The 21,183-nt window shown below is 37.3% G+C and overlaps 1 protein-coding gene across 1 annotated transcript in view; it reads right to left on the reverse strand.

Annotated features, from left to right (window-relative positions):
• Window positions 1-21,183, reverse strand: part of LOC124881030 — a 208,438-nt gene that overhangs the window by 117,222 nt on the left and 70,033 nt on the right. The window lies entirely within an intron of this gene.

The raw sequence follows: 21,183 nt of genomic DNA on the forward strand, positions 1-21,183 counted from the left end.
GACATGCTTATAGTCTAACTGGTTGGGCTCATCAGGATTCATGGATAAGTAAAGCTGAGTATCATCAGCATAACAGTGAAAATTTATCCTATCCTGCCTGATAATTTTACCTATTGGAAGCATATATATAGTAAAGAGAATTGGCCCAAGTACTGAACCCTGTGGTACTCCACAATTAACCCTGGAGTTTAAAGATAATTTATCATTTACATAAACAAACTGGAATCTGTCAGATAGATAAGATTTAAACCAGCCTAGCGCTGTTCCCTTGATCCCTACAGCATATTCCAGCCTTTCTAAGAGAATATTATGGTCGACTGTATCAAATGCAGCACTGAGATCTAACAGGACCAGTACAGACACAAATCCATTATCTGAGGCCATAAGAATATCATTAGTGACTTTCAGCAGAGCTGTTTCCGTGCTATGATGAGCTCTGAAGCCTGACTGAAACTCTTCAAACAGGTCATTGCTGTGTAAATGCTCACATATTTGACTAGCAACTCTTTTCTGAAGAATTTTAGATAAGAATGGAAGATTGGATACAGGTCTGGAATTTATTAAGTCACCTTGATCAAGCAAAGGTTTCTTAAGTAAGCAATAGTAATACCTTTTTGTGAAGGTCTCTTTGCTTTTGCCAGTTTTACCCCTCTGTGCAATACTTCAGTAATAACAAATCTTCTTATAGGGTATCAATAAATATTAAACCAGCTGATATTGATTTGAACATATAAAAGATGGTTTCTAAATGCTGACAGATTTAATATGGTTGTTTGGCTTTTATACACCTTCAGACATCCATTTCTTCATGGGTTAAATCCTTATTCTCTGTCATTCCAAGTTTTTACCCTTAACGTTCTTTGTGGAATAATTGGCTTTAATTTCTTATAATATGAGGAGTTTTTGATAGTTGTCAACATCTGGTGTGAAATATATGTCATTGTTTTTAAAATTTATATTTAACTGAGAAAAAGTTGACATGTTCATTGCTTATTATACCTGCTTTAAAACCGGATTATTCTACATAGAAACTAGTTAAAAAGACACACTGTAAACAATTGTAAACAAGCGAGATGGAGACAAAAAAAGACTTAAATGGTTTCAGTATATGGTTGTTGAGAATAAGTGAACAGATCATGACATAAATCAACAGACTTAAGAAGCAACAATGCAAAATAAAAGGATAAGAATAAATGGTAATTAAATCAAAGAATTTAATGTAACCAAAGTACCTAAATATATCTTTATTAAAAAGTGACTCAGTCCAGGCTGAAGTAAAAAAACTTTCTAATATACATGATGTGTTTCATTGTTTCCTGCAGATGTTAAGCAGATGCTGATGGTTGAAGAAGAAGCTCCTGTAAACCACAGACCTTGTGCTGGCCTACATGACCCAAAGCCCCACCACATAAAGAAGGAACAGGAGGAGGTCTACACCAGTCTGGGGGGAGAGCAGCTCAATGGGAAGGAGGAGATTGATGCCATCAGGTTTCCAGTCACTGCTACTCCCATAAAGAGTGAGGATGATGAACAGTCCCCTCTACTCTCACAGCTTTATCAAGACCAAATTAAAGGCAGAGCGCTTCCAGAAGACATCGATGGAGGAGAAGAATCCATCAGGATACAAGATCATGGAGATGGTTCCATTTCCTCAGAAACTGAAGACACTGAGAAAGATGAAAAGGCCGATGATGGAAACATTAACAAACCTTTTAGCTTCTCTGAGTTTGCTGAACAATTTGTTCACCGTGGCTTTCTTCAGAAAGACATGATAAATTCAGAAATAGGATCTTTAAGCTCGCTGGATTTGAAGAACTGTTTCACAAAGAAGAAAAATGTGGAATCGCCAAAGAAAGTCCAGACAGGAGTGAAGTTTAGCTGTGAAGACTCTGGTAAAACCTTTATTGGAAAAATCACTTTAAACACACACATGAGAATCCACACTGGACAGAAACCGTTCTGTTGTGATCTATGTGGACAAAGATTTAGCCGAAATGGACATTTAAACAGACACATGAGAATCCACACTGGACAGAAACCTTTCTGTTGTGATCTATGTGGACAAAGATTTAGCCAAAAAGGAAGTTTAAACACACACATGAGAATCCACACTGGACAGAAACCTTTCTGTTGTGATCTATGTGGACAAAGATTTAGCCGAAAAGGAAGTTTAAACACACACATGAGAATCCACACTGGACAGAAACCTCACGGTTGTGATCTATGTGGGCAAAGATTTACTGAAAAAGGACATTTAAACACACACATGAGAATCCACACTGGACAGAAACCTTTCTGTTGTGATCTATGTGGACAAAGATTTAACCAAAAAGGAAGTTTAAACAAACACATGAGAATCCACACTGGACAGAAACCTTTCTGTTGTGATCTATGTAGACAAAGATTTACTGAAAAAGGAAGTTTAAACACACACATGAGAATCCACACTGGACAGAAACCTTTCTGTTGTGATCTATGTGGACAAAGATTTAACCAAAAAGGAAGTTTAAACACACACATGAGAATCCACACTGGACAGAAACCTTTCTGTTGTGATCTATGTGGAAAAAGATTTACTGAAAAAGAAAGTTTAAACAAACACATGAGAATCCACTCTGGTCAGAAGATTTTCTGTTGTGATCTATGTGGACAAAGATTTGGCCGAAAAGGAAGTTTAAACACACACATGAGAATCCACACTGGACAGAAACCTTTCTGTTGTGATCTATGTGGACACAGATTTACTGAAAAAGGAAGTTTAAACAGACACATGAGAATCCACACTGGACAGAAACCTTTCTGTTGTGATCTATGTGGACACAGATTTAGCCAAAAAGGACATTTAAACACACACATGAGAATCCACACTGGACAGAAACCTTTCTGTTGTGATCTATGTGGACAAAGATTTACTGAAAAAGGAAGTTTAAACAGACACATGAGAATCCACACTGGACAGAAAACCTTTCTGTTGTGATCTATGTGGACAAAGATTTAACCAAAAAGGAAGTTTAAACAGACACATTAGAATCCACACTGGACAGAAACCTTTCTGTTGTGATCTATGTGGACAAAGATTTACTGAAAAAGGAAGTTTAAACAGACACATGAGAATCCACACTGGACAGAAAACCTTTCTGTTGTGATCTATGTGGACAAAGATTTACTGAAAAAGGAAGTTTAAACAGACACATGAGAATCCACACTGGACAGAAAACCTTTCTGTTGTGATCTATGTGGACAAAGATTTAGCCATGAATCAAGTTTAAACACACACATGAGAATCCACACTGGAAAGAAACCTTTCTGTTGTGATCTATGTGGACAAAGATTTAACCAAAAAGGAAGTTTAAACAAACACATGAGAATCCACACTGGACAGAAACCTTTCTGTTGTGATCTATGTGGACAAAGATTTAACCAAAAAGGAAGTTTAAACAAACACATGAGAATCCACACTGGACAGAAAACTTTCTGTTGTGATCTATGTGGACAAAGATTTAGCCGAAAAGGAAGTTTAAACAAACACATGAGAATCCACACTAGAGAGGAAAATGGCTAAGGTTTGAAGGCTCAGACAGATTACGGTCGCTGTACAATTTGTGATGTGAAGTGCAAGGCCAGTGGACAATTTGCACAATTTTCGTTGGCCTCAGATATATAGCTACAACTCCTGCATTCAGCACCGTTAACACGCCTGCTAATAGATGCAATTTGTGCGTTAAATTTGTGCCTTATTAAGAAAACTAAAACTGCGTAGTTAAGGATTTTCATGTTGAAGAAATGTTTGAAACATCTGAGATGTTACAATACAAACGGCTGGATGTTGTTTTGATATATTCAATAAAGTTTATATATTGAGAAATACATACACTACCGGTCAAACGTTTTAGATACACTTTCTCACTTAATGGGTCTCTTTATTTTCATGACTATTTACATTGTAGGTTCTCACTAAAGGCAACAAAACTTTGAAGGAACACATAAAAACACCAGTGACTGTCCACTGTCTCTACATGCTCTTCCAGGAGGAGTGAATGCTGCAAGTCACTGACTGGATGCAATCTGCTGGGTTTCCTTAAACATAAAAACTTTTTATCCAGTTTGAATAAATAACTGAATCTGACTGCACTGTTCAATTGTTAAGATTAATTGGAATGTATGTACCTGACTTTGTGAAGTGCCTTGAGACAGCATGTGTTGTGAATTTGCGCTATATAAATAAACTGAATCGAATTGAATACATATTTAAAGTTATTTTACAATTTTGCGTTTGCGACATGAATCCATATGTGTTCATTCACAGTTTTGATGCCTTTAGTGAGAATCTACGTACAATGGAAATTGTTATAAACCTAAAAAACATTGATAGAGAAAGTGGTTCTACAGTCAATAGAAATTGCTCCTGTGACACGTTTTCCTGTATTATGTTTCTTTATTTTAAACAATGTATAATTAATTCCTTTATGTCCAAATCTTAATCTTGTAATTAATCTTTCCTCTTTTCTGCTCCTTCTTCCAGTTCTTACTTCTACTACTATCTTGTTGATTCTATAAAACCATCTTCCTTTCCTTTCTTCATCCCACCTTTTCTGCCACTCTTTCTTGATGTTCTGCTTAATGATATTTCTCGCCTCTGACCTACTAATGCAGGTCCTTCTCAAAATATTAGCATATTGTGATAAAGTTCATTATTTTCTATAATGTCATGATGAAAATTTAACATTCATATATTTTAGATTCATTGCACACTAACTGAAATATTTCAGGTCTTTTATTGTCTTAATACGGATGATTTTGGCATACAGCTCATGAAAACCCTAAATTCCTATCTCACAAAATTAGCATATCATTAAAAGGGTCTCTAAACGAGCTATGAACCTAATCATCTGAATCAACGAGTTAACTCTAAACACCTGCAAAAGATTCCTGAGGCCTTTAAAACTCCCAGCCTGGTTCATCACTCAAAACCCCAATCATGGGTAAGACTGCTGACCTGACTGCTGTCCAGAAGGCCACTATTGACACCCTCAAGCAAGAGGGTAAGACAAAGAAAAAAATTTCTGAACGAATAGGCAGTTCCCAGAGTGCTGTATCAAGGCACCTCAGTGGGAAGTCTGTGGGAAGGAAAAAGTGTGGCAGAAAACGCTGCACAACGAGAAGAGGTGACCGGACCCTGAGGACGATTGCGGAGAAGAGCCGATTCCAGACCTTGGGGAACCTGCGGAAGCAGTGGACTGAGTCTGGAGTAGAAACATCCAGAGCCACCGTGCACAGGCGTGTGCAGGAAATGGGCTACAGGTGCCGCATTCCCCAGACCTGGGCTACAGAGAAGCAGCACTGGACTGTTGCTCAGTGGTCCAAAGTACTTTTTTCGGATGAAAGCAAATTCTGCATGTCATTCGGAAATCAAGGTGCCAGAGTCTGGAGGAAGACTGGGGAGAAGGAAATGCCAAAATGCCAGAAGTCCAGTGTCAAGTACCCACAGTCAGTGATGGTCTGGGGTGCCGTGTCAGCTGCTGGTGTTGGTCCACTGTGTTTTATCAAGGGCAGGGTCAATGCAGCTAGCTATCAGGAGATTTTGGAGCACTTCATGCTTCCATCTGCTGAAAAGCTTTTTGGAGATGAAGATTTCATTTTTCAGCACGACCTGGCACCTGCTCACAGTACCAAAACCACTGGTAAATGGTTTACTGACCATGGTATCACTGTGCTCAATTGGCCTGCCAACTCTCCTGACCTGAACCCCATAGAGAATCTGTGGGATATTGTGAAGAGAACGTTGAGAGACTCAAGACCCAACACTCTGGATGAGCTAAAGGCCGCTATCGAAGCATCCTGGGCCTCCATAAGACCTCAGCAGTGCCGCAAGCTGATTGCCTCCATGCCACGCCGCATTGAAGCAGTCATTTCTGCAAAAGGATTCCCGACCAAGTATTGAGTGCATAACTGTACATGATTATTTGAAGGTTGACGTGTTTTGTATTAAAAACACTTTTCTTTTATTGGTCGGATGAAATATGCTAATTTTGTGAGATAGGAATTTTGGGTTTTCATGAGCTGTATGCCAAAATCATCCGTATTAAGACAATAAAAGACCTGAAATATTTCAGTTAGTGTGCAATGAATCTAAAATATATGAATGTTACATTTTCATCATTACATTATGGAAAATAATGAACTTTATCACAATATGCTAATATTTTGAGAAGGACCTGTATTAATGTGGTTCTGTGTTGCCTTCTTTGACATCCTGTCCGCCATCTCATTCCCTCCAACTCCTACATGCGCTGGTACCCATAAAAACACTAATATTAATCCCGTCCTTTGTATTCTGAATAAAGTATGTTTTATTTTCAACAAAATGTCTGGTCTACCATCTGATTGATTATGTTTTAAACTTAATAATGCTGAACTTGAGTCTGAACCAATTATTGTTTTTAATGGTTTTATATCCTCCACCCACTGCACTGCTAAAAATATTGTTAATAATTCTCCTGAATATACTGAAAATCCATTTGTGATTATTTTTCCTACTTTTATTTTAAATTCTGGAATTATAAATGCTACTCCTATTTTTTCATCTGTTTTTGATGCGTCTTTGTAAATCTGAACATATTGATAGTAATTGTTTATATTTACTTTTATTAAACTTGAATCTGAAGTACATTTTGGATCCTTTTTCTTTTCCATCAATGCAATATCCACCTCTGCTTCTGGCTATAGCCACGGTGGTACTACTGGTAAACGCAACATTGAACTTATTTCTTTATGATATATTTGAAATTCTTCTATGTTATTGATATTCCAACCAAAATCTTAGTTTGTTTCTTTTTCTTTGTAAGTTTATCCAGTAATTTATTGCCATCTGTTTCCTTCATAGATCTAATGGCATCTGTCCCATCTCTACCTGGAGTTCTGCTATTGGACTGGTTCTGATTGCTCCTGTACAAATTCTTAAAGCTTGATGTTGTATATTGTCTAATTTTATAAGATGTGTGTTTGCTGCTGATCCATAAATTATACTTCCATAATCAATATTTGGTCTAATTAATCCTGTATAAATTATTTTTAATGATGTTCGATCTGCTCCCCAATCAATACCAGCCATACATCTCATAATGTTTAATATTTTCTTAGCATTTAACTATGATTCTTTCTATATGTACTTTCCATATAATTTTTTCATCAAACCATATACCTAAAAACTTTATACTTTTTACTTGTTCTATAACTTGATTGTATAATTTTAGTTCAATATTTTCTTTATTCCTTTTCTGTGTAAACACCATTACATTTGTTTTTTCCACAGAGAATTTAAATCCCTATTTATTTGCCCATTTTTCTATTCTAATAATCTCATCCTGTATTTTCTTGTCAATAAGTTTGATAGTTCGACCCCTTTTCCATATTGCTCCATCATTTGCAAATAATGAGCATCCAATTTCTTTACCAATATTTTTAAATACATTTATCATTATTTGATCAATTTAAACATTTTTCCATTAATACTCATTTTAATTAATAATATGTCAACCCACATCATGTCATATGCTTTTTCTATGTCAAAACATAAAGCTACTACATTTTCTTTGTTTATTTGTGCTCTCCTAATTTCATATTCTAAGCATAATGCTGAGTCATTTGTGCTTTTTCCTTTTCAAAAACCATTTTGATATCAAGATGTATACCCATTAATATTTAAATAATATGTTAATTACTAATCATTCTTTCCATTATTTTACAAATATTTGATGTTAATGCTATTGCTTTATAATTTTCTGGTTTTCATCTTTTCCTGGTTTAGCTATTGGAATAATTATTGCTTCCTTCCAGCTCTGTGGCAGCTTTCCCTCCTCCCAAACTTTATTGTATAATTCTAACATTTTGTCTTTTGCTTTGTCATTGAGATGTTCTATCATTGTATAGTAAATTAGATCTTTTCCAGGTGATGTATGTTTTGTTTTCCTGGTTACAAAGTTCAACTCTCCTTTTGTAAATGGCTCATTTATTAAATTTGTATCTACGTTATTTCACGTTAAGTCTTTAAATTTCACCTTTGTGATTTCCCTACCTTTCTTTCCTTCTTCACTAATATTACTTGAACTATGAATTTTACTAAATGTTTTAGCTAATATTTCAGCTTTTTCTTTATCTTCTGTTATAGTTGTATTATTTATTTTTAATATAGGATATCCATATTCTTTTCTAATACCATTCAGAGTTTAGCTTACTTTGATCACAGGGCAGAAATACACCGGGGGAATCATACCACAGGGCTTGGGGAGTCAGGCAATCCAGAATGCTTGTCCAACAAGAACAGCCCACAGCAGGTCTGAGTCCACACAGAGGGAGGAGCTTGGGAGTCTAGTGGTGAATAATCCAAAGTTCACAAACTGTAGTAAGAGGTGCTGGATGTCCGAGTCCAGGTAGAGAGGAAACCGCCCTCACCTCACAGGTACGAGCAGAAAAACAACCAAGGATAGCACAGGCTCAGGTCAGACAGGCAAAGTTTCACTGGCTTGGCGATTACCACATGGACAAAAACACTCAGGCAACAAAGGACTGGTGGCAGGCTCCTAAATACTCCTCCCAGGTATCCACAATCAGCCAAAGATCAGGGAACACCTGTAGAAGAGGCAGAAGTGGCTCAAGGAGGAACTCTTGTGGACAAGCACAAGAATAACACTCCCAATTCTCAACAATTTGCTTTTGTTCTCAATTAGATTCTGATAAATTGGTTTACTTTTTTAATATTTTAAATGCTTTATTTCTTAGTTTTATTACTTCACTACATTCTTTTGTCCAACATGGCAAATTGTTTTTAGCGTTCTGTCTTCCTCCTTTTTTAATTGTCTAGTGTCTATTCTGGTAACTTTTGTTTATGGTTCTAGTGATGCATGAACCTGGACGCTTTCATTGCCTTTTGCTTTGTTTCTGACACACCCAAATTTCTCCCATTGTGGGACAATAAAGGATTTTCTATTCTATTCTGTGTTAAATACTTTTTTAATATAAAGGCAGTTGACATAGCATCTGTGAAGATCATGTATGATGCAGCCCACATTATCAACAATGTCTGGGTCTGTGCATGACTCCACACTTGAGTTCTAGGCTTGCCCGTGTTGAATTTATATATAATTATAGTTATAATAATTTCTGATTTACCAATCACTTCTCTAACTTAAGACAATTGTCCTTTTATTTCATTAAGTGTTCTTTTTTGCCTTCAAGTGAAAATACAGCAGTTTTTAGTTGAATAAATAAAATCATCCACCTCCAGGGGCACCTCATCCACATTTAACTGATGCTCCAGCTGTTGTCTTTTACAAGTGTCGACAGGTAGAAAAAAAAACCAAAGCCGGTAGAAATCCGTGCTCACGCTTTATTAAACTGTGCTTTCGGTTTTGCAATCTCTGCAAGCAGATTACTCAAAGACATCTGTCGAGAGTTTGAACGCTGGGCCACACCTGCGATGTAAGTTCAGTGGATCTCTTGTCATATGTATTGCTATGTTTCCATCAGCACACTTCACAGCTTCCAAACATAAACATCTTGAAGCAACACCTCAAGATGTTTATAGATGATTATTCTCACGTCCTGCCACTCCCTTTCTGCTGCTAAAGAATCCATCCGTATGTTTTACATGAGCTCTGGAGAAAGTTTCCGGCTACAGGACTGTGTCCCAAGTGAAGAGTTCTCCTTTCTTCTTCCGTATCATTTACAGTCAAAGTTATGTATCTTCTCCATTTCACTGTCTCTGTTTTCCTCAAATGTTGATAGCAATAGCTTCTGATATCTTATGCTCTAGCTCCTCAGCCTCCCGTCCAAAGCTTTCTTCGTCACCCTCGTCTTGGGTTGAAGACAACTACAAACTAGGAATGTTCTCCAAAGTAATGCAGTCGCCATCATCTTCCGCTTCATCTCCTTCTGATTCAGAATCTGAAGAGAGTCCGGCGGGAGTACTGCTGAACATGTTCTCCCACAGCGAAGCGTTGTAACAGCCGCGATTCAGTTCGTTTGCAACACGTTGAGCGTGGTCCATCGTGAGGAAACACATTATTTTTTATAGGAGCTGTTAAGTAGCTACGAGGTTTCTTGAAGCACGCTGGTCATTGGTCGACAAGCAGAACAAAATCCAGCGCGGAGCCAAACAAAACCGCTACAGAAATGAGCTGATGCTTTTCCCCTCTCCAAAATGTAAATACGAGCTGGCTGAGTTTTAGGCTGAAAACAAGCCGAGTTTAAACATAAAATATACCATTTTAAAACCTCCAAAACTGTCATCTAAAGAACTGAATGGATACTTCATCATTTCAACTTGCACATTTTGCAATAAAACGAAAAGCAGGAAGCTGCTCAGGTGGTGTTCCCATGAACACGTTCCAGTGTAGCATAGACCCAGGTAACAGGCTCTGCTACCTTGACAATGGTGTAGGATCTGATATGGGCCATTCCAGCATCTGGACTTCAACTGTGTTCTCCTGGAACCAAGGAGTGGAGTTTGGACGTGGCTGTTTCCAGCCATGCAGCCTTCACAGTCTGAAACTTGAGAAAGCACAGTGGACAGGTTTTGACAGTAAAACAACATCCTCTCTTCACACAAAGATGTGGAAGGCAGAGATCCATGCCCAAATTAGGAGACCTGTCAAACAGCACTTCACAAGTCTCAATCGTAAGTGAAAACAATAAGCAGAGCCTTCACAACACTTGGCTAATTTTTATTTCAAAGTCTCATTCTCAAGCCTAGGAGCTTAACTACATGAACTTCATCAAAACATCCAGCAAAATCAAAGAGAATTAATCTTCTGACTCCACCTAGTATACTAGCAGTGACCATCAGTTAAATATTCTGAATATAAAAAATGTGACATATGATGTCTGAGGAAGGCCTGATTACAGGTCAATATTTCCATAGTTTCAGAATACCCAAAGAAAATTTCAAAAATGGTCTAATCGGTGGAGATGTAAAATTTCACAAAAGAATCAACAACATACTTTCAGACAGGTTTTCAGAATGTGGTCTTAGGGAGCTATGCACCATTTATATAAACAAAGTACAACGTCTCTTTCGCATTGTCACTAAGTCCTCACTGGAAGTATGAGCAACCCTTTTTCCATGAGTGCTAAAACTTTTGTAATTCCATGTTACTTTATTCTTTATTCTGACATTTCCCCTCTTCTGGCGCAGGGTCCAACCCATGCGACAATCCAGCAAAAAGTAAAAAAAAACTTCTAGGAATCAGGATCACATTACATAAAACCACAGAAATGAATTCTGACAAAACTATGTGTTACTATGAAATTACCAAAAGCAACATAAATAAAATCCAGATGTTTCCAACTGCCATTCAGTTCCAGTAACAACAAAACGCAAACTTCAGTTGTTGTGCAATTCATCAATGTCTCACTTAGAAATAAGTCCCATATCATCTTGATTTGTCTTATATGAAGATGAGTATTAGATTAATGGACATCTAATATAATTTTGATGCATAAACTCTACAAATTTAATCTAATAAATAATTCCCACCAAGTATGAAGTCATGACTCTGATTCTTTATCAAAAATATATTCCTTACTTTTGGCATATCTTGAACTATCAGTTAGCTTAATGGCACCAGGGAAAACTTTCAATCTAATAAATCACCAATGAATATGCATGCAAAACTAATTCTTCAAATTAGTTTAAATTATTTCATTAACCTTTTAATTGTAAAACACATAAATCAATGTCATGCTACATCCTTAATTATTATACAAAAACATGTTCTTAAGGCAACAATCACTACAAGCCTTTTGATTCTATTGTCTCTTAAACAGTGTTAAAACTCAGGAAGGGAGGTGTTGAGCGTCACCATGAAAGCAAAGGCATGAACCAACCTGGTAGGTGGGTGGAGTCAGGCAGAACTAACCTCTGATGGGCAGCCTATGGGCAGGACCCACAGTTTTTTCATTCCAATTGTTGAGGTACAATAATTCAACCATGCATCATAATACGCCTCAACCTCACCCAGTCTGGATGTCATGAGAAAGAACACATGAAGAGCAGGAAATTAAGATTAACACAAGTTTAATTTGGTAAATAAGTCCAATAATTCCCAATGCATATTAATATACAAAAAGCATGATACAAATAAAGATTACCTAAGGGCCCTTAGGGAGAGCTCGGGTGTCAGCAAAGCAAGGCTGTCTTTAACCGAGTGGTCTGCCTCATCACAGATGCCAGAACATCTTATACCCTCCACTTCAAATCTTATTGACTGAGTCTCCCCATTATGCAGTCTGGAGCTGTAAATCAGTCAAGCACCCCTTGTCAAGCCCCCTGCTTCTTAACTCTCCTGAAAACTCGAGGTTTTAATCAATCTGGGATTTAGAAACATTATTCTAAACATGGATTATTGTGTCATGCAACATATAAACAAACATTCATTCCAACAAAACAAACACAAAACACCAAAGACAGACAAATGGCCAAATTTGAAGCTTCAAGAATTCAAAGAACTTTTTAACATTCTCTTTTCAAAATATGTTTTCTCAGCCATATCTCTTAATGCTGTAATTGATCAATTTTGTTATCACAATCTTCAGGATCCTTTTAAAATGAGTGGACGTAATCCAAAGAGATCTCAAACTATTTAGAAGCACAGCAAAAGTTTTCTCTAACATGAATCCAAATTTACTGATGCTGAAACCTTTTGCCAATTCTTTGTACTGTAACTCTGTAATAATAATAACTACAATCTTGAGGGTTATTGTTATAATTCCCTTTTTGTTTGGCTCAATTTGATCGCAACTGCATTCAAGAATTTATCTGCTCAGGTTAAATGCAAAGAAGTATTTTAAGTCGGCATTGACATTTTTATACAGTGTTAAACTTAACCAAACATTAAGCTAAGAAGCTTGACTCCAAACTGGACTTTGTTCCATCATAGCGTTTCAAAAGGAGAACAGACATCATCTTCTTTAATTTGGTTATTTAAATTTTTAGAGTTGGGGAGAAAATTATTACTAGAACCCTTCTTTAATAATCTAAATGCAGATAAATGTTCCAATATTTGACTTCTTAGTAATCTGAATTTACCTTGTCTACCTTTGTACTCCTAGGTATTCTTTTAATCTTTAAACCCTAAGAAATCAAACAAGGAGACTGGAGTTTGAGCCGATCGTCCTCTTTAGTGTTGAGAGAGCCTTTATTTCGTTTCTTTTCCTAAAATAAAGGGTTTTACTTGTCTTTATTCCGTTATAAAGAATCCTAGCCTTGGCTACAAAAACAAAGCTCTTCAGCCCCAATCTGTGTTCCCCAGAATATAAATTTTGAGCATTATTGCATTTCAAAGCCACCAAAATGACTAGAACTTATTATTGGCTTAGATCTATTTTAATAGGTAATTGGTCTACCTTTAATTAAGTCTTATCATTTTATGGACCCAAAATATATGGCTCACGGGATTCAGGAGTCCAGGAACCACAGGTTGAAGACTGCTGCATTGAACATCGATGTTAGCTTTCTGCAGAGATTGAAGGATTGGCTAAATATCCCCAGACCTATTAGTGTATTATTTCTGGCTTGGAGAATAATCAGATTTAAAAATTGCAATCACTAGTTCACAGCCCCTAATTTATCCCACATCATATTTGCTCCTAACCCAGTTTATAAGAAGCTTCAGACAAACATTATGCTAAAAAAAAACCAAGAACAAAACAAAAACACAGATCTGTTTTAAAATAAAGAAAAAGCATGCTTAAAAAATTGGTACTGTGGTGGAAAATAATTCCACAGTTCTGAAGGCCTTTTCTATGCTGAGTCTTTTAGGGAACATGAGATTTGTTTAATTTTGTGTGGTACCACTGTCCAATCAGATTCTCTCTTACCTTCAAAAATAACCCAATTTTTTCATTCTCATTTTAAAGGTTGCTTTTGCCAAGGAAAATGTGTTTAACTAAACCAGTTACTCTCAAAAGTATTAAAAGATTTAGCTGGTGATATCTTAGAAAACAACAAGTGTTTAAATATTTCTATGCAACACAGAACTGATTAGGTTTCCTTTCCTTCCCCAGAGGAAAACAAAAAGAAACTACAGAACCAAGCCTTTCATAGTTTTTGTCAGGACCTGATATAAGGTACAGTGTAAATCAACATACTGCATGAATCAGAAGAGGGAAGAAAAAAACAAACTAATATAACCTCATCCCAGCAGCTGCTGTGAAAAACAAAGAATTTGTACTTTCCATAAGCGTCAGTTAGGACTTGTGGACAAAAACTGCACCCCACTGTAAGTATTGTGTCAGAGACTGTATGAAGACCATCTGCAGTAAAACTAAGCCTGTTTTAATGAGGTCTCTACCCATTAGATTTATGGGATACAAACTGTGACAACAGAAAATAATGCCTGAAGGAGAAACCCATCAGGTGTTATGCGATGGGTTTTGAAAATGTTCCTTCATGAGATCTGTCCTGAGAATAACATAGAAACACATGGTTACTGCTGAGTTTTGGAGATGTTGTAACTTCCTCTGCTTTTTAATAACTTTAAATAACTAGAATAATTGACCCTGAATATTCCACAACGAAAGAGAACTTGTTTCTCTAAAAGAATTAACTGGAAAGTATCAAATGAGTTAAGTTATCACCCTTTTGAAAATACTTTTCTAACCCTAAAATAATATTTTCACCCGCTATATCTGTCAACTTCAAGCAAGCGTGTCACATGAGCAGCGGTTAATAAGCGTTCTTCGTTGCAGAAAATTGGAAAAGATTTATGCAAATGTGTGTATGTTTGTACGTTACCCCCATCAGTTTCTTGATCGCTCCAGAGTCAGACTGTCATGGCACACAGTCCTCTATCAGTCCAAAAAAAACCCAGGCCCTTCCCAGGTGTGTTGGTGGGACATTCACTCCTTCCTTGTCCACTTTAACTTCTCCAGGAGGGAGAAAAAACTTTGCTCCGGCCTGTTTCTCTTCTGCCCCCATAAGATGTGCTTTCAATATAAATCCAGTGTATCGCTCTTCTGGCTCTGGCAAACAGCATGGATCGTTGTCCATCTCAGTGGGTTTTGGGCCAGACTTCTTTCGTTTTGATGGAAACTCACACTGTCAATTGCAGCAGGCAGACAGGCAGGCAGGCAGACAGACAGACCCTCTCTCTTTCAGGCCTTGATGAAGAAGCGTCTCTGGTGGAGTAGCCATGGGAAGGGCAGGTTTCTAAATCTAGACTCAGAAACGCAGATGTTGCACTCAAATCCCATGTGTGTGTGTGTGTGTGTGTGTGTGTGTGTGTGTGTGTGTGTGTGAGACAGAAGAAAAAGTTTAGTATAGGTTCAGATTTTGCACACAGAAATATTGTCAGTCAGTTAGTCAGTTGTCCACATGCCTGTTACTTCCTTCCACAACATGCACTATACTCCTTTCTAAAACAACTTTCTTTTCCCATCTCTAATGTCCCTTTTCACTTTTACCTTCTTTTCCGACTGATTACAGTATTTAAGACAAACAAAACTTCCTGCAGGAAAGTTTTAACTCTTTAACCCCTTAATTGATGCACTCTGTGCTTTTTAATCTTTTTCTTATTTTTATTTTTCTCCCAATCTCCATATATCAACTGTTTTACTTTATTTAACTGATTTACACTCAAACTTCCACGCTGTGGAAAACCAAACTTATCTTCCCAAATTAAAGCACATTTAACACAATCATCTCCACCTTTTTCTTTCATTATTTAATAAATCGCAGAGTCTGGAGAAGGACCCACCGCTGATGCATTTGAGATTCAGGAACCATGCTTTTTACCTGTTCAGCGGCACGTCTGCTGTCTGGCTTTTCTCCTTTATAAGATGTAGAAATTTGCAAAAAACCACCTGCAAAACCCTTTGTTTTGCTTTATCTTATTGTTACCAATAAGAACCTCCCTGTATTCCTTATAGGGTAACCTAGCCCTCAGCTGATGTCCTCCCTCTCCCAACTCTGGAACCTAATTAATTAGTTAGGAGATGATGGTTAATGTGTAATAAACAAAATAATATATATTATATCATACAGAGCAATTTCTCACCCAGATATATTTGCAGATCCATAATCCGGATCTGATAGGCCAGAAGCCGCAGGAGGGCACCATGACTCCCCTCTGTTAAATGGAGGTGGACTGAGGACAACTTAGTCTCCAGGCTGGCCAGGCATCCTTATCCCCTCCTGCGGATTCCGCTGGCACGTTATATCCTGTTCGTGATGCCAAAATTGTTGTGGATTTGTCTTATCAAAGTAGGAGGGACATCAACTCATTAACAAGAGAAAGACCGGACTTTTTCTTTATAGGTTTATTCAAAGGAATTCGGCGTTTGAAGACCCTGTCACTGAACAAGTCAGTGAAGCAGAACCCCGAACAGAATTTACAGACAGTATTTATACCAATATGTGGGTGTTACCTCAACTTAAAAAGAGTTTGGAAATATAGCCCCTAGACCCTCCCCGGGTCAGAAGTAACAAAGTTATTTATGAGGGCACCCATCTACCATCCCTTGAGATACAACACCTCAGGGACTGTTAACCATAAAACTCCTGATAATGAATTTAGAGCCCATCTGCTCTTAAGCAACCAAACACAGAGGTCAGAGGTGAGAGGGGTAAAAAGAAGGTCAGAGCATTAAAAGAATTTTCCCATAACAAGATTAGAAAGGCTCAAGTGAATAAAGAGAGTGTTGAGGCGGTATATTTTGATATTGAAAGAGCATATGATATGATGTGGAGGGAAGGGCTATTGATGAAAATTAGAAGAATGGGTATAAATGGTCGTATGTTTAGAGGGCTTGAGAATTTTTTAGAAGGAAGACAAATACAAGTGAGGATAGGGAAGGAGTATTCTGAGAGATTGAATTTAGAAAATGGGACACCACAGGGAAGCATAGTAAGCCCGTTATTATTTTCTGTTATAATTAATGATGTGTTTAAGGAAGTAGGGAGTGGAATGGGATTTTCACTGCTGATGATGGAGCAATGTGGAAAAGGGGAAGGAATTTAAAATGTATTGTAAAGAAGCTGCAGGGGGCTATTTCAGTTGTAGAAAAATGGTCATATAAATGGGATTTTAAGTTTTCTGTGGAAAAAACTAAAATAACGTTTTTTACACGGAAAAGAGTTGATGCAAAAATCAAGTTGAAATTATATGATCAGGAGTTGGAAAGAGTTAAATCTCCAAAAGTTACATTATATTCAATATCAAGCTTTAAGAATATGTACAGATGCTTTTAAAACATCTTCAATAGCAGCATTACAGGTTGAAATGGGAGAAATGCCTCTTAAATTTAGAAGGGACCAGTTATCTTTGAATTATTGGGCAAATTTACAAGGACAAAGGAATGACCATCCAACATTAACAATGCTTACAACAGGTTGGGAAAAGGACAAAATAAAAAGCTTTGGATGGATAATAAATTCTAAATCTGATTAAATTCATTTAGATAAATTAGATATAGGTGTCATGATGTAGGGTTGTTTGGTTTTTGGTTTCGGGGTTTTTCCTTATGTTTTTCACTATTCAAGTTTTAAATCATATTTCTGTTTATTTTCCTGGTCATGCTTTTGGTTTGTCGTCTTGTTCATGTTTTGTCAAGTTTAGTTTTCGGATCTGGTTATGCTTTAGCTTCATGTTTTTCTAGTTTGTTTATTAGAGTCTCTGTCTTTGCCGCAGCCACGTTTTTTTCTGTCTGTTAATTAAGTTTATTCAGTGCACCAGCTTCAAGTGAATCTGTCTCCTTACTCCACCTGGTTTTCACGCCATATATTCACAACTGTTCTGTTAGTCTTCGTGGAAACATCTTTCACTCTCATGCTCTTGTCTAGTTCTCATGCTCAAGTCTTGTTTTTTTGATCATGCCATGCCTGTCTTGCCTGCCCGTTTGTTTTGTTCCTGCCTCCTGTAGTGAGTGAGTTTTCGTTATTAAATCTTTTTCACTTTCCATCACGCTGCCTGCTCGTCTGCATTGTGGAGTCCAATTCCAAGTAAACCGTGACAGAATCGTGACAATACATCAGAGTTCCATTACCTACAATACCACCTTGGATACTTCATTATGCAAAAATAGATTTTTCATTATTAGAAAAGAAAAACAAAATTAAATTTATTTTATGAATAAATATATTGTACAAGAATATATAAACTGGTATTATAACTATGTACACATATATACTGATACTGATCAAAAAATACTGCAAATAGGATAGGAATAGCTTTTATTGTACCACAATTGAATATTAAAGTAGGAAAAAGGGTAAGTGATGGAGTATCGATTTATACAGGAGAAATGCTTGCTTTACTTCTAGCAGTTCAGTGGGTGGAAGAGGTTAGACCATTAAAACCAATCATTTGCTCAGACTCTAGTTCATCATTGGCCAGTTTGTAACATAGTCAATCAGATAGTTGACCAGATATATTAATTGAAATACAACAAACACTTTAAAGAATTATTAAGATGGGGCTTACAGTTTATTTTATATGGGTTCCAGCACGTCACGGGGTTAAGGGGAATGAAATGGCGCATAATATGGCTAAGAAGTGCCAATAGAATAATGGTTGACATTAATGTTAGGTTTAGTGTAAAAGAAGTAAAGGGTATAATAAAACAAAAAATGGAAGAGAGGTGGCAGAGGTTATAGGAAGAAGAAAGGAAAGGATGCTGGTTTTATAAAATACATTTGGAGAATTGGAGAAATGAGAAAAACAGAAAGAAACAGGAGAGAAGAGACAATTATATTACGTCTTAGAATAGAACCTTTTTTATAAAACAGGGAAATGTGAGTGCGGGGAAGATGAGACAATAGAGCTTTGGAACGTAACGTCACGGTTGTAGACTTAGATAGCGGCGCAGTGGCTGATGGGATATGAGCGCCATCGTGAAGGGCCATAAACATAAGCACCAAAGACTAAACTTTCGCCTTGAATGTTTAAACCTTAGTAGGTTCGCGAAACCTAACAATGGTACGAACCTGTTGTGTTATTGGATGTAATGTCCGGTCACGTGACCGGAAGGGTAACAAGATCGAAAACGGACTTTCATTTCATTGTTTTCCTACCTGGAAACAACGCCAGGGAGCTCATGTATCTGACCTAACAAAAAGGAGACCAATGGCTTGGATATCAGCGGTGAGACGTCCTGACATAAACTTCTCCAGCATCCCGACATACTTGCAAATTTGTTCCAGACATTTCCATTCTGGTGTGTCTAAATTTGGTTTGTTGGTCATTTTGTCCTGGTGTACTTCGTCAATGGTTTATTCAATTCAACTTAGTTTAGTTACATTTTTTTTTACTTTAGTATTAGTTTTATAGAAGTGGGTCAACCTAGGTTAGGTCGGGTTTATATTTTGCATGTAGCATAGTCCGAGTTTAGACATAGTGTACATCGGGGTTATTACATTAATGTAAAATAAACTGTTTTAATTTTCTAGTGTTATCCCTTTTACAGCAGTTATGCTGATCTGTGTTCCAATATGTCCTTTTCAAGGCAAACCTTCATATGAAATGGATGAGTTAAATCCTGACTAAGTTCCAACGCTGCACATGGGTCACTGAAATAAAAGTCTCAACATCAGACAGACATGCTCGTCGATTAAAGAGATGTTACAGCTGTGCACAAGGAGAAGTTGAAGGCCAGGCAGCAATGGACATGGTGGATCAACAAGTTGAAGAGGGATTAGCACAAGTTATAGATACTGAAGAAACCCCAGAAGAGATACATATTGAAGATACTTTAGAGGAGGCTATAGAGGAGGAGCAAGTTGTGGAGGAAACCCCAAGACAGGAGCTCAGTGAGGCTGCAGATGGGGAAGAGGAAGAATTGGTACATGAACCACCAGCAAAGAGGCAACAAATAGGATGTCAGTTGTGCGAGCAAAAAAGAGCAGAAATAAACCGTCTGTTACAGGAGAACAGGGAGCTCAGGTCAGAGCTGAATAAAAAACAGCTGGACCAAGATTTTTTTAAGGATGACACAAGAAAGGTCAGGTATTATACAGGTCTTCCTTGCTTTGTCATTTTGTTATCATTGTTTAACACTGTTAGGCCTTTTCTGCCAGCATCTAAAAAAATTTCACAATTTCAAATGGTTTTACTTACAATATTTAGACTTAGACTTGATCTACCTGTTCAGCATCTTTGCCATCTTTTTAATGTGTCACGTAAAACTCTGTCCAATACCTTTTCTGACACCCTAGATGTGTTGCATGCGTCCTTACGCCCATGGTAAACTGTCCTGAGAGGCCTGAGAGGCCACCTCAGTTTTTGGAAACATTTGGAAAACGTGTAGCCATTATTGACTGCTTTGAAATAGGCACAGAAAGACCCTTAACACCTTAACACTGGAATACAGTTTGTTTTCGTCTGTGGCCTTTAAAGATGGCGCCGATCGACTGCGCGAGATGTAAGTTCCCCACAACATCACTGCGCAGTGACGTCGGTTCCAAAGAACGTTATTTTGCATTGTAGGAAATAGGTCCAGAGGAATAAGTTGGTTAGGAATCTTAGTAATATGAAAATGAAATTAGACGTTGTTGATTTATTGCAAAAGATTCAGAACACAGAGGATATCAGGCTATATTTTATTTTTTAAAACAGTGTAAGTTGTATAATAGGATTTAGTGTATGAAGGGGTTTGTATAAGTATGTATAGATGTCATGTGGTTCACACTCCTTACCAGTTGGTGGCGGTAATGCCTCCTTCAGTTGTTTGCCAACCGCCATTATAAGAAGAAGAAGAAGAGGCATCGTTTGTCATCGGTCACGTGGTTTACCGCATTTACAAGCATCGAACCTTTTTACTCTGTAAACTCCTCGAAGCTTTGCTTCAAATGTTCCATCTCTAGAGTTTGGATCGAAGCCGAGTTATAACTACTCAGTAACTGTTAAAGGATCTTTTGAAGAGAAGCTAACAACAAAGATGTGGAGACAGCAGCTCAAACGGTGGCAGAGTGCAGCAGTGGGAGAGATTTCCCAAACAGCTAAAGAGGACAAAGAAGATCAGCAGCGTCTCAACATCCTGGAGGCTGATTTCAACCCTAAAGTTCTGCTGCACAGATTAGGTTTGTATGTTTTCATGTTTACAGTTTAGGAACATTTTAGGTGACTAATGGATTAGCTTCTTAAAGACCAAATGTACCCATAGACTTAAAACGTAAACGCTTCGTTACTCGGT

Source organism: Girardinichthys multiradiatus, chromosome 14 (genome assembly GCF_021462225.1).
Source record: "Girardinichthys multiradiatus isolate DD_20200921_A chromosome 14, DD_fGirMul_XY1, whole genome shotgun sequence".
Taxonomy (NCBI): domain Eukaryota; kingdom Metazoa; phylum Chordata; class Actinopteri; order Cyprinodontiformes; family Goodeidae; genus Girardinichthys; species Girardinichthys multiradiatus.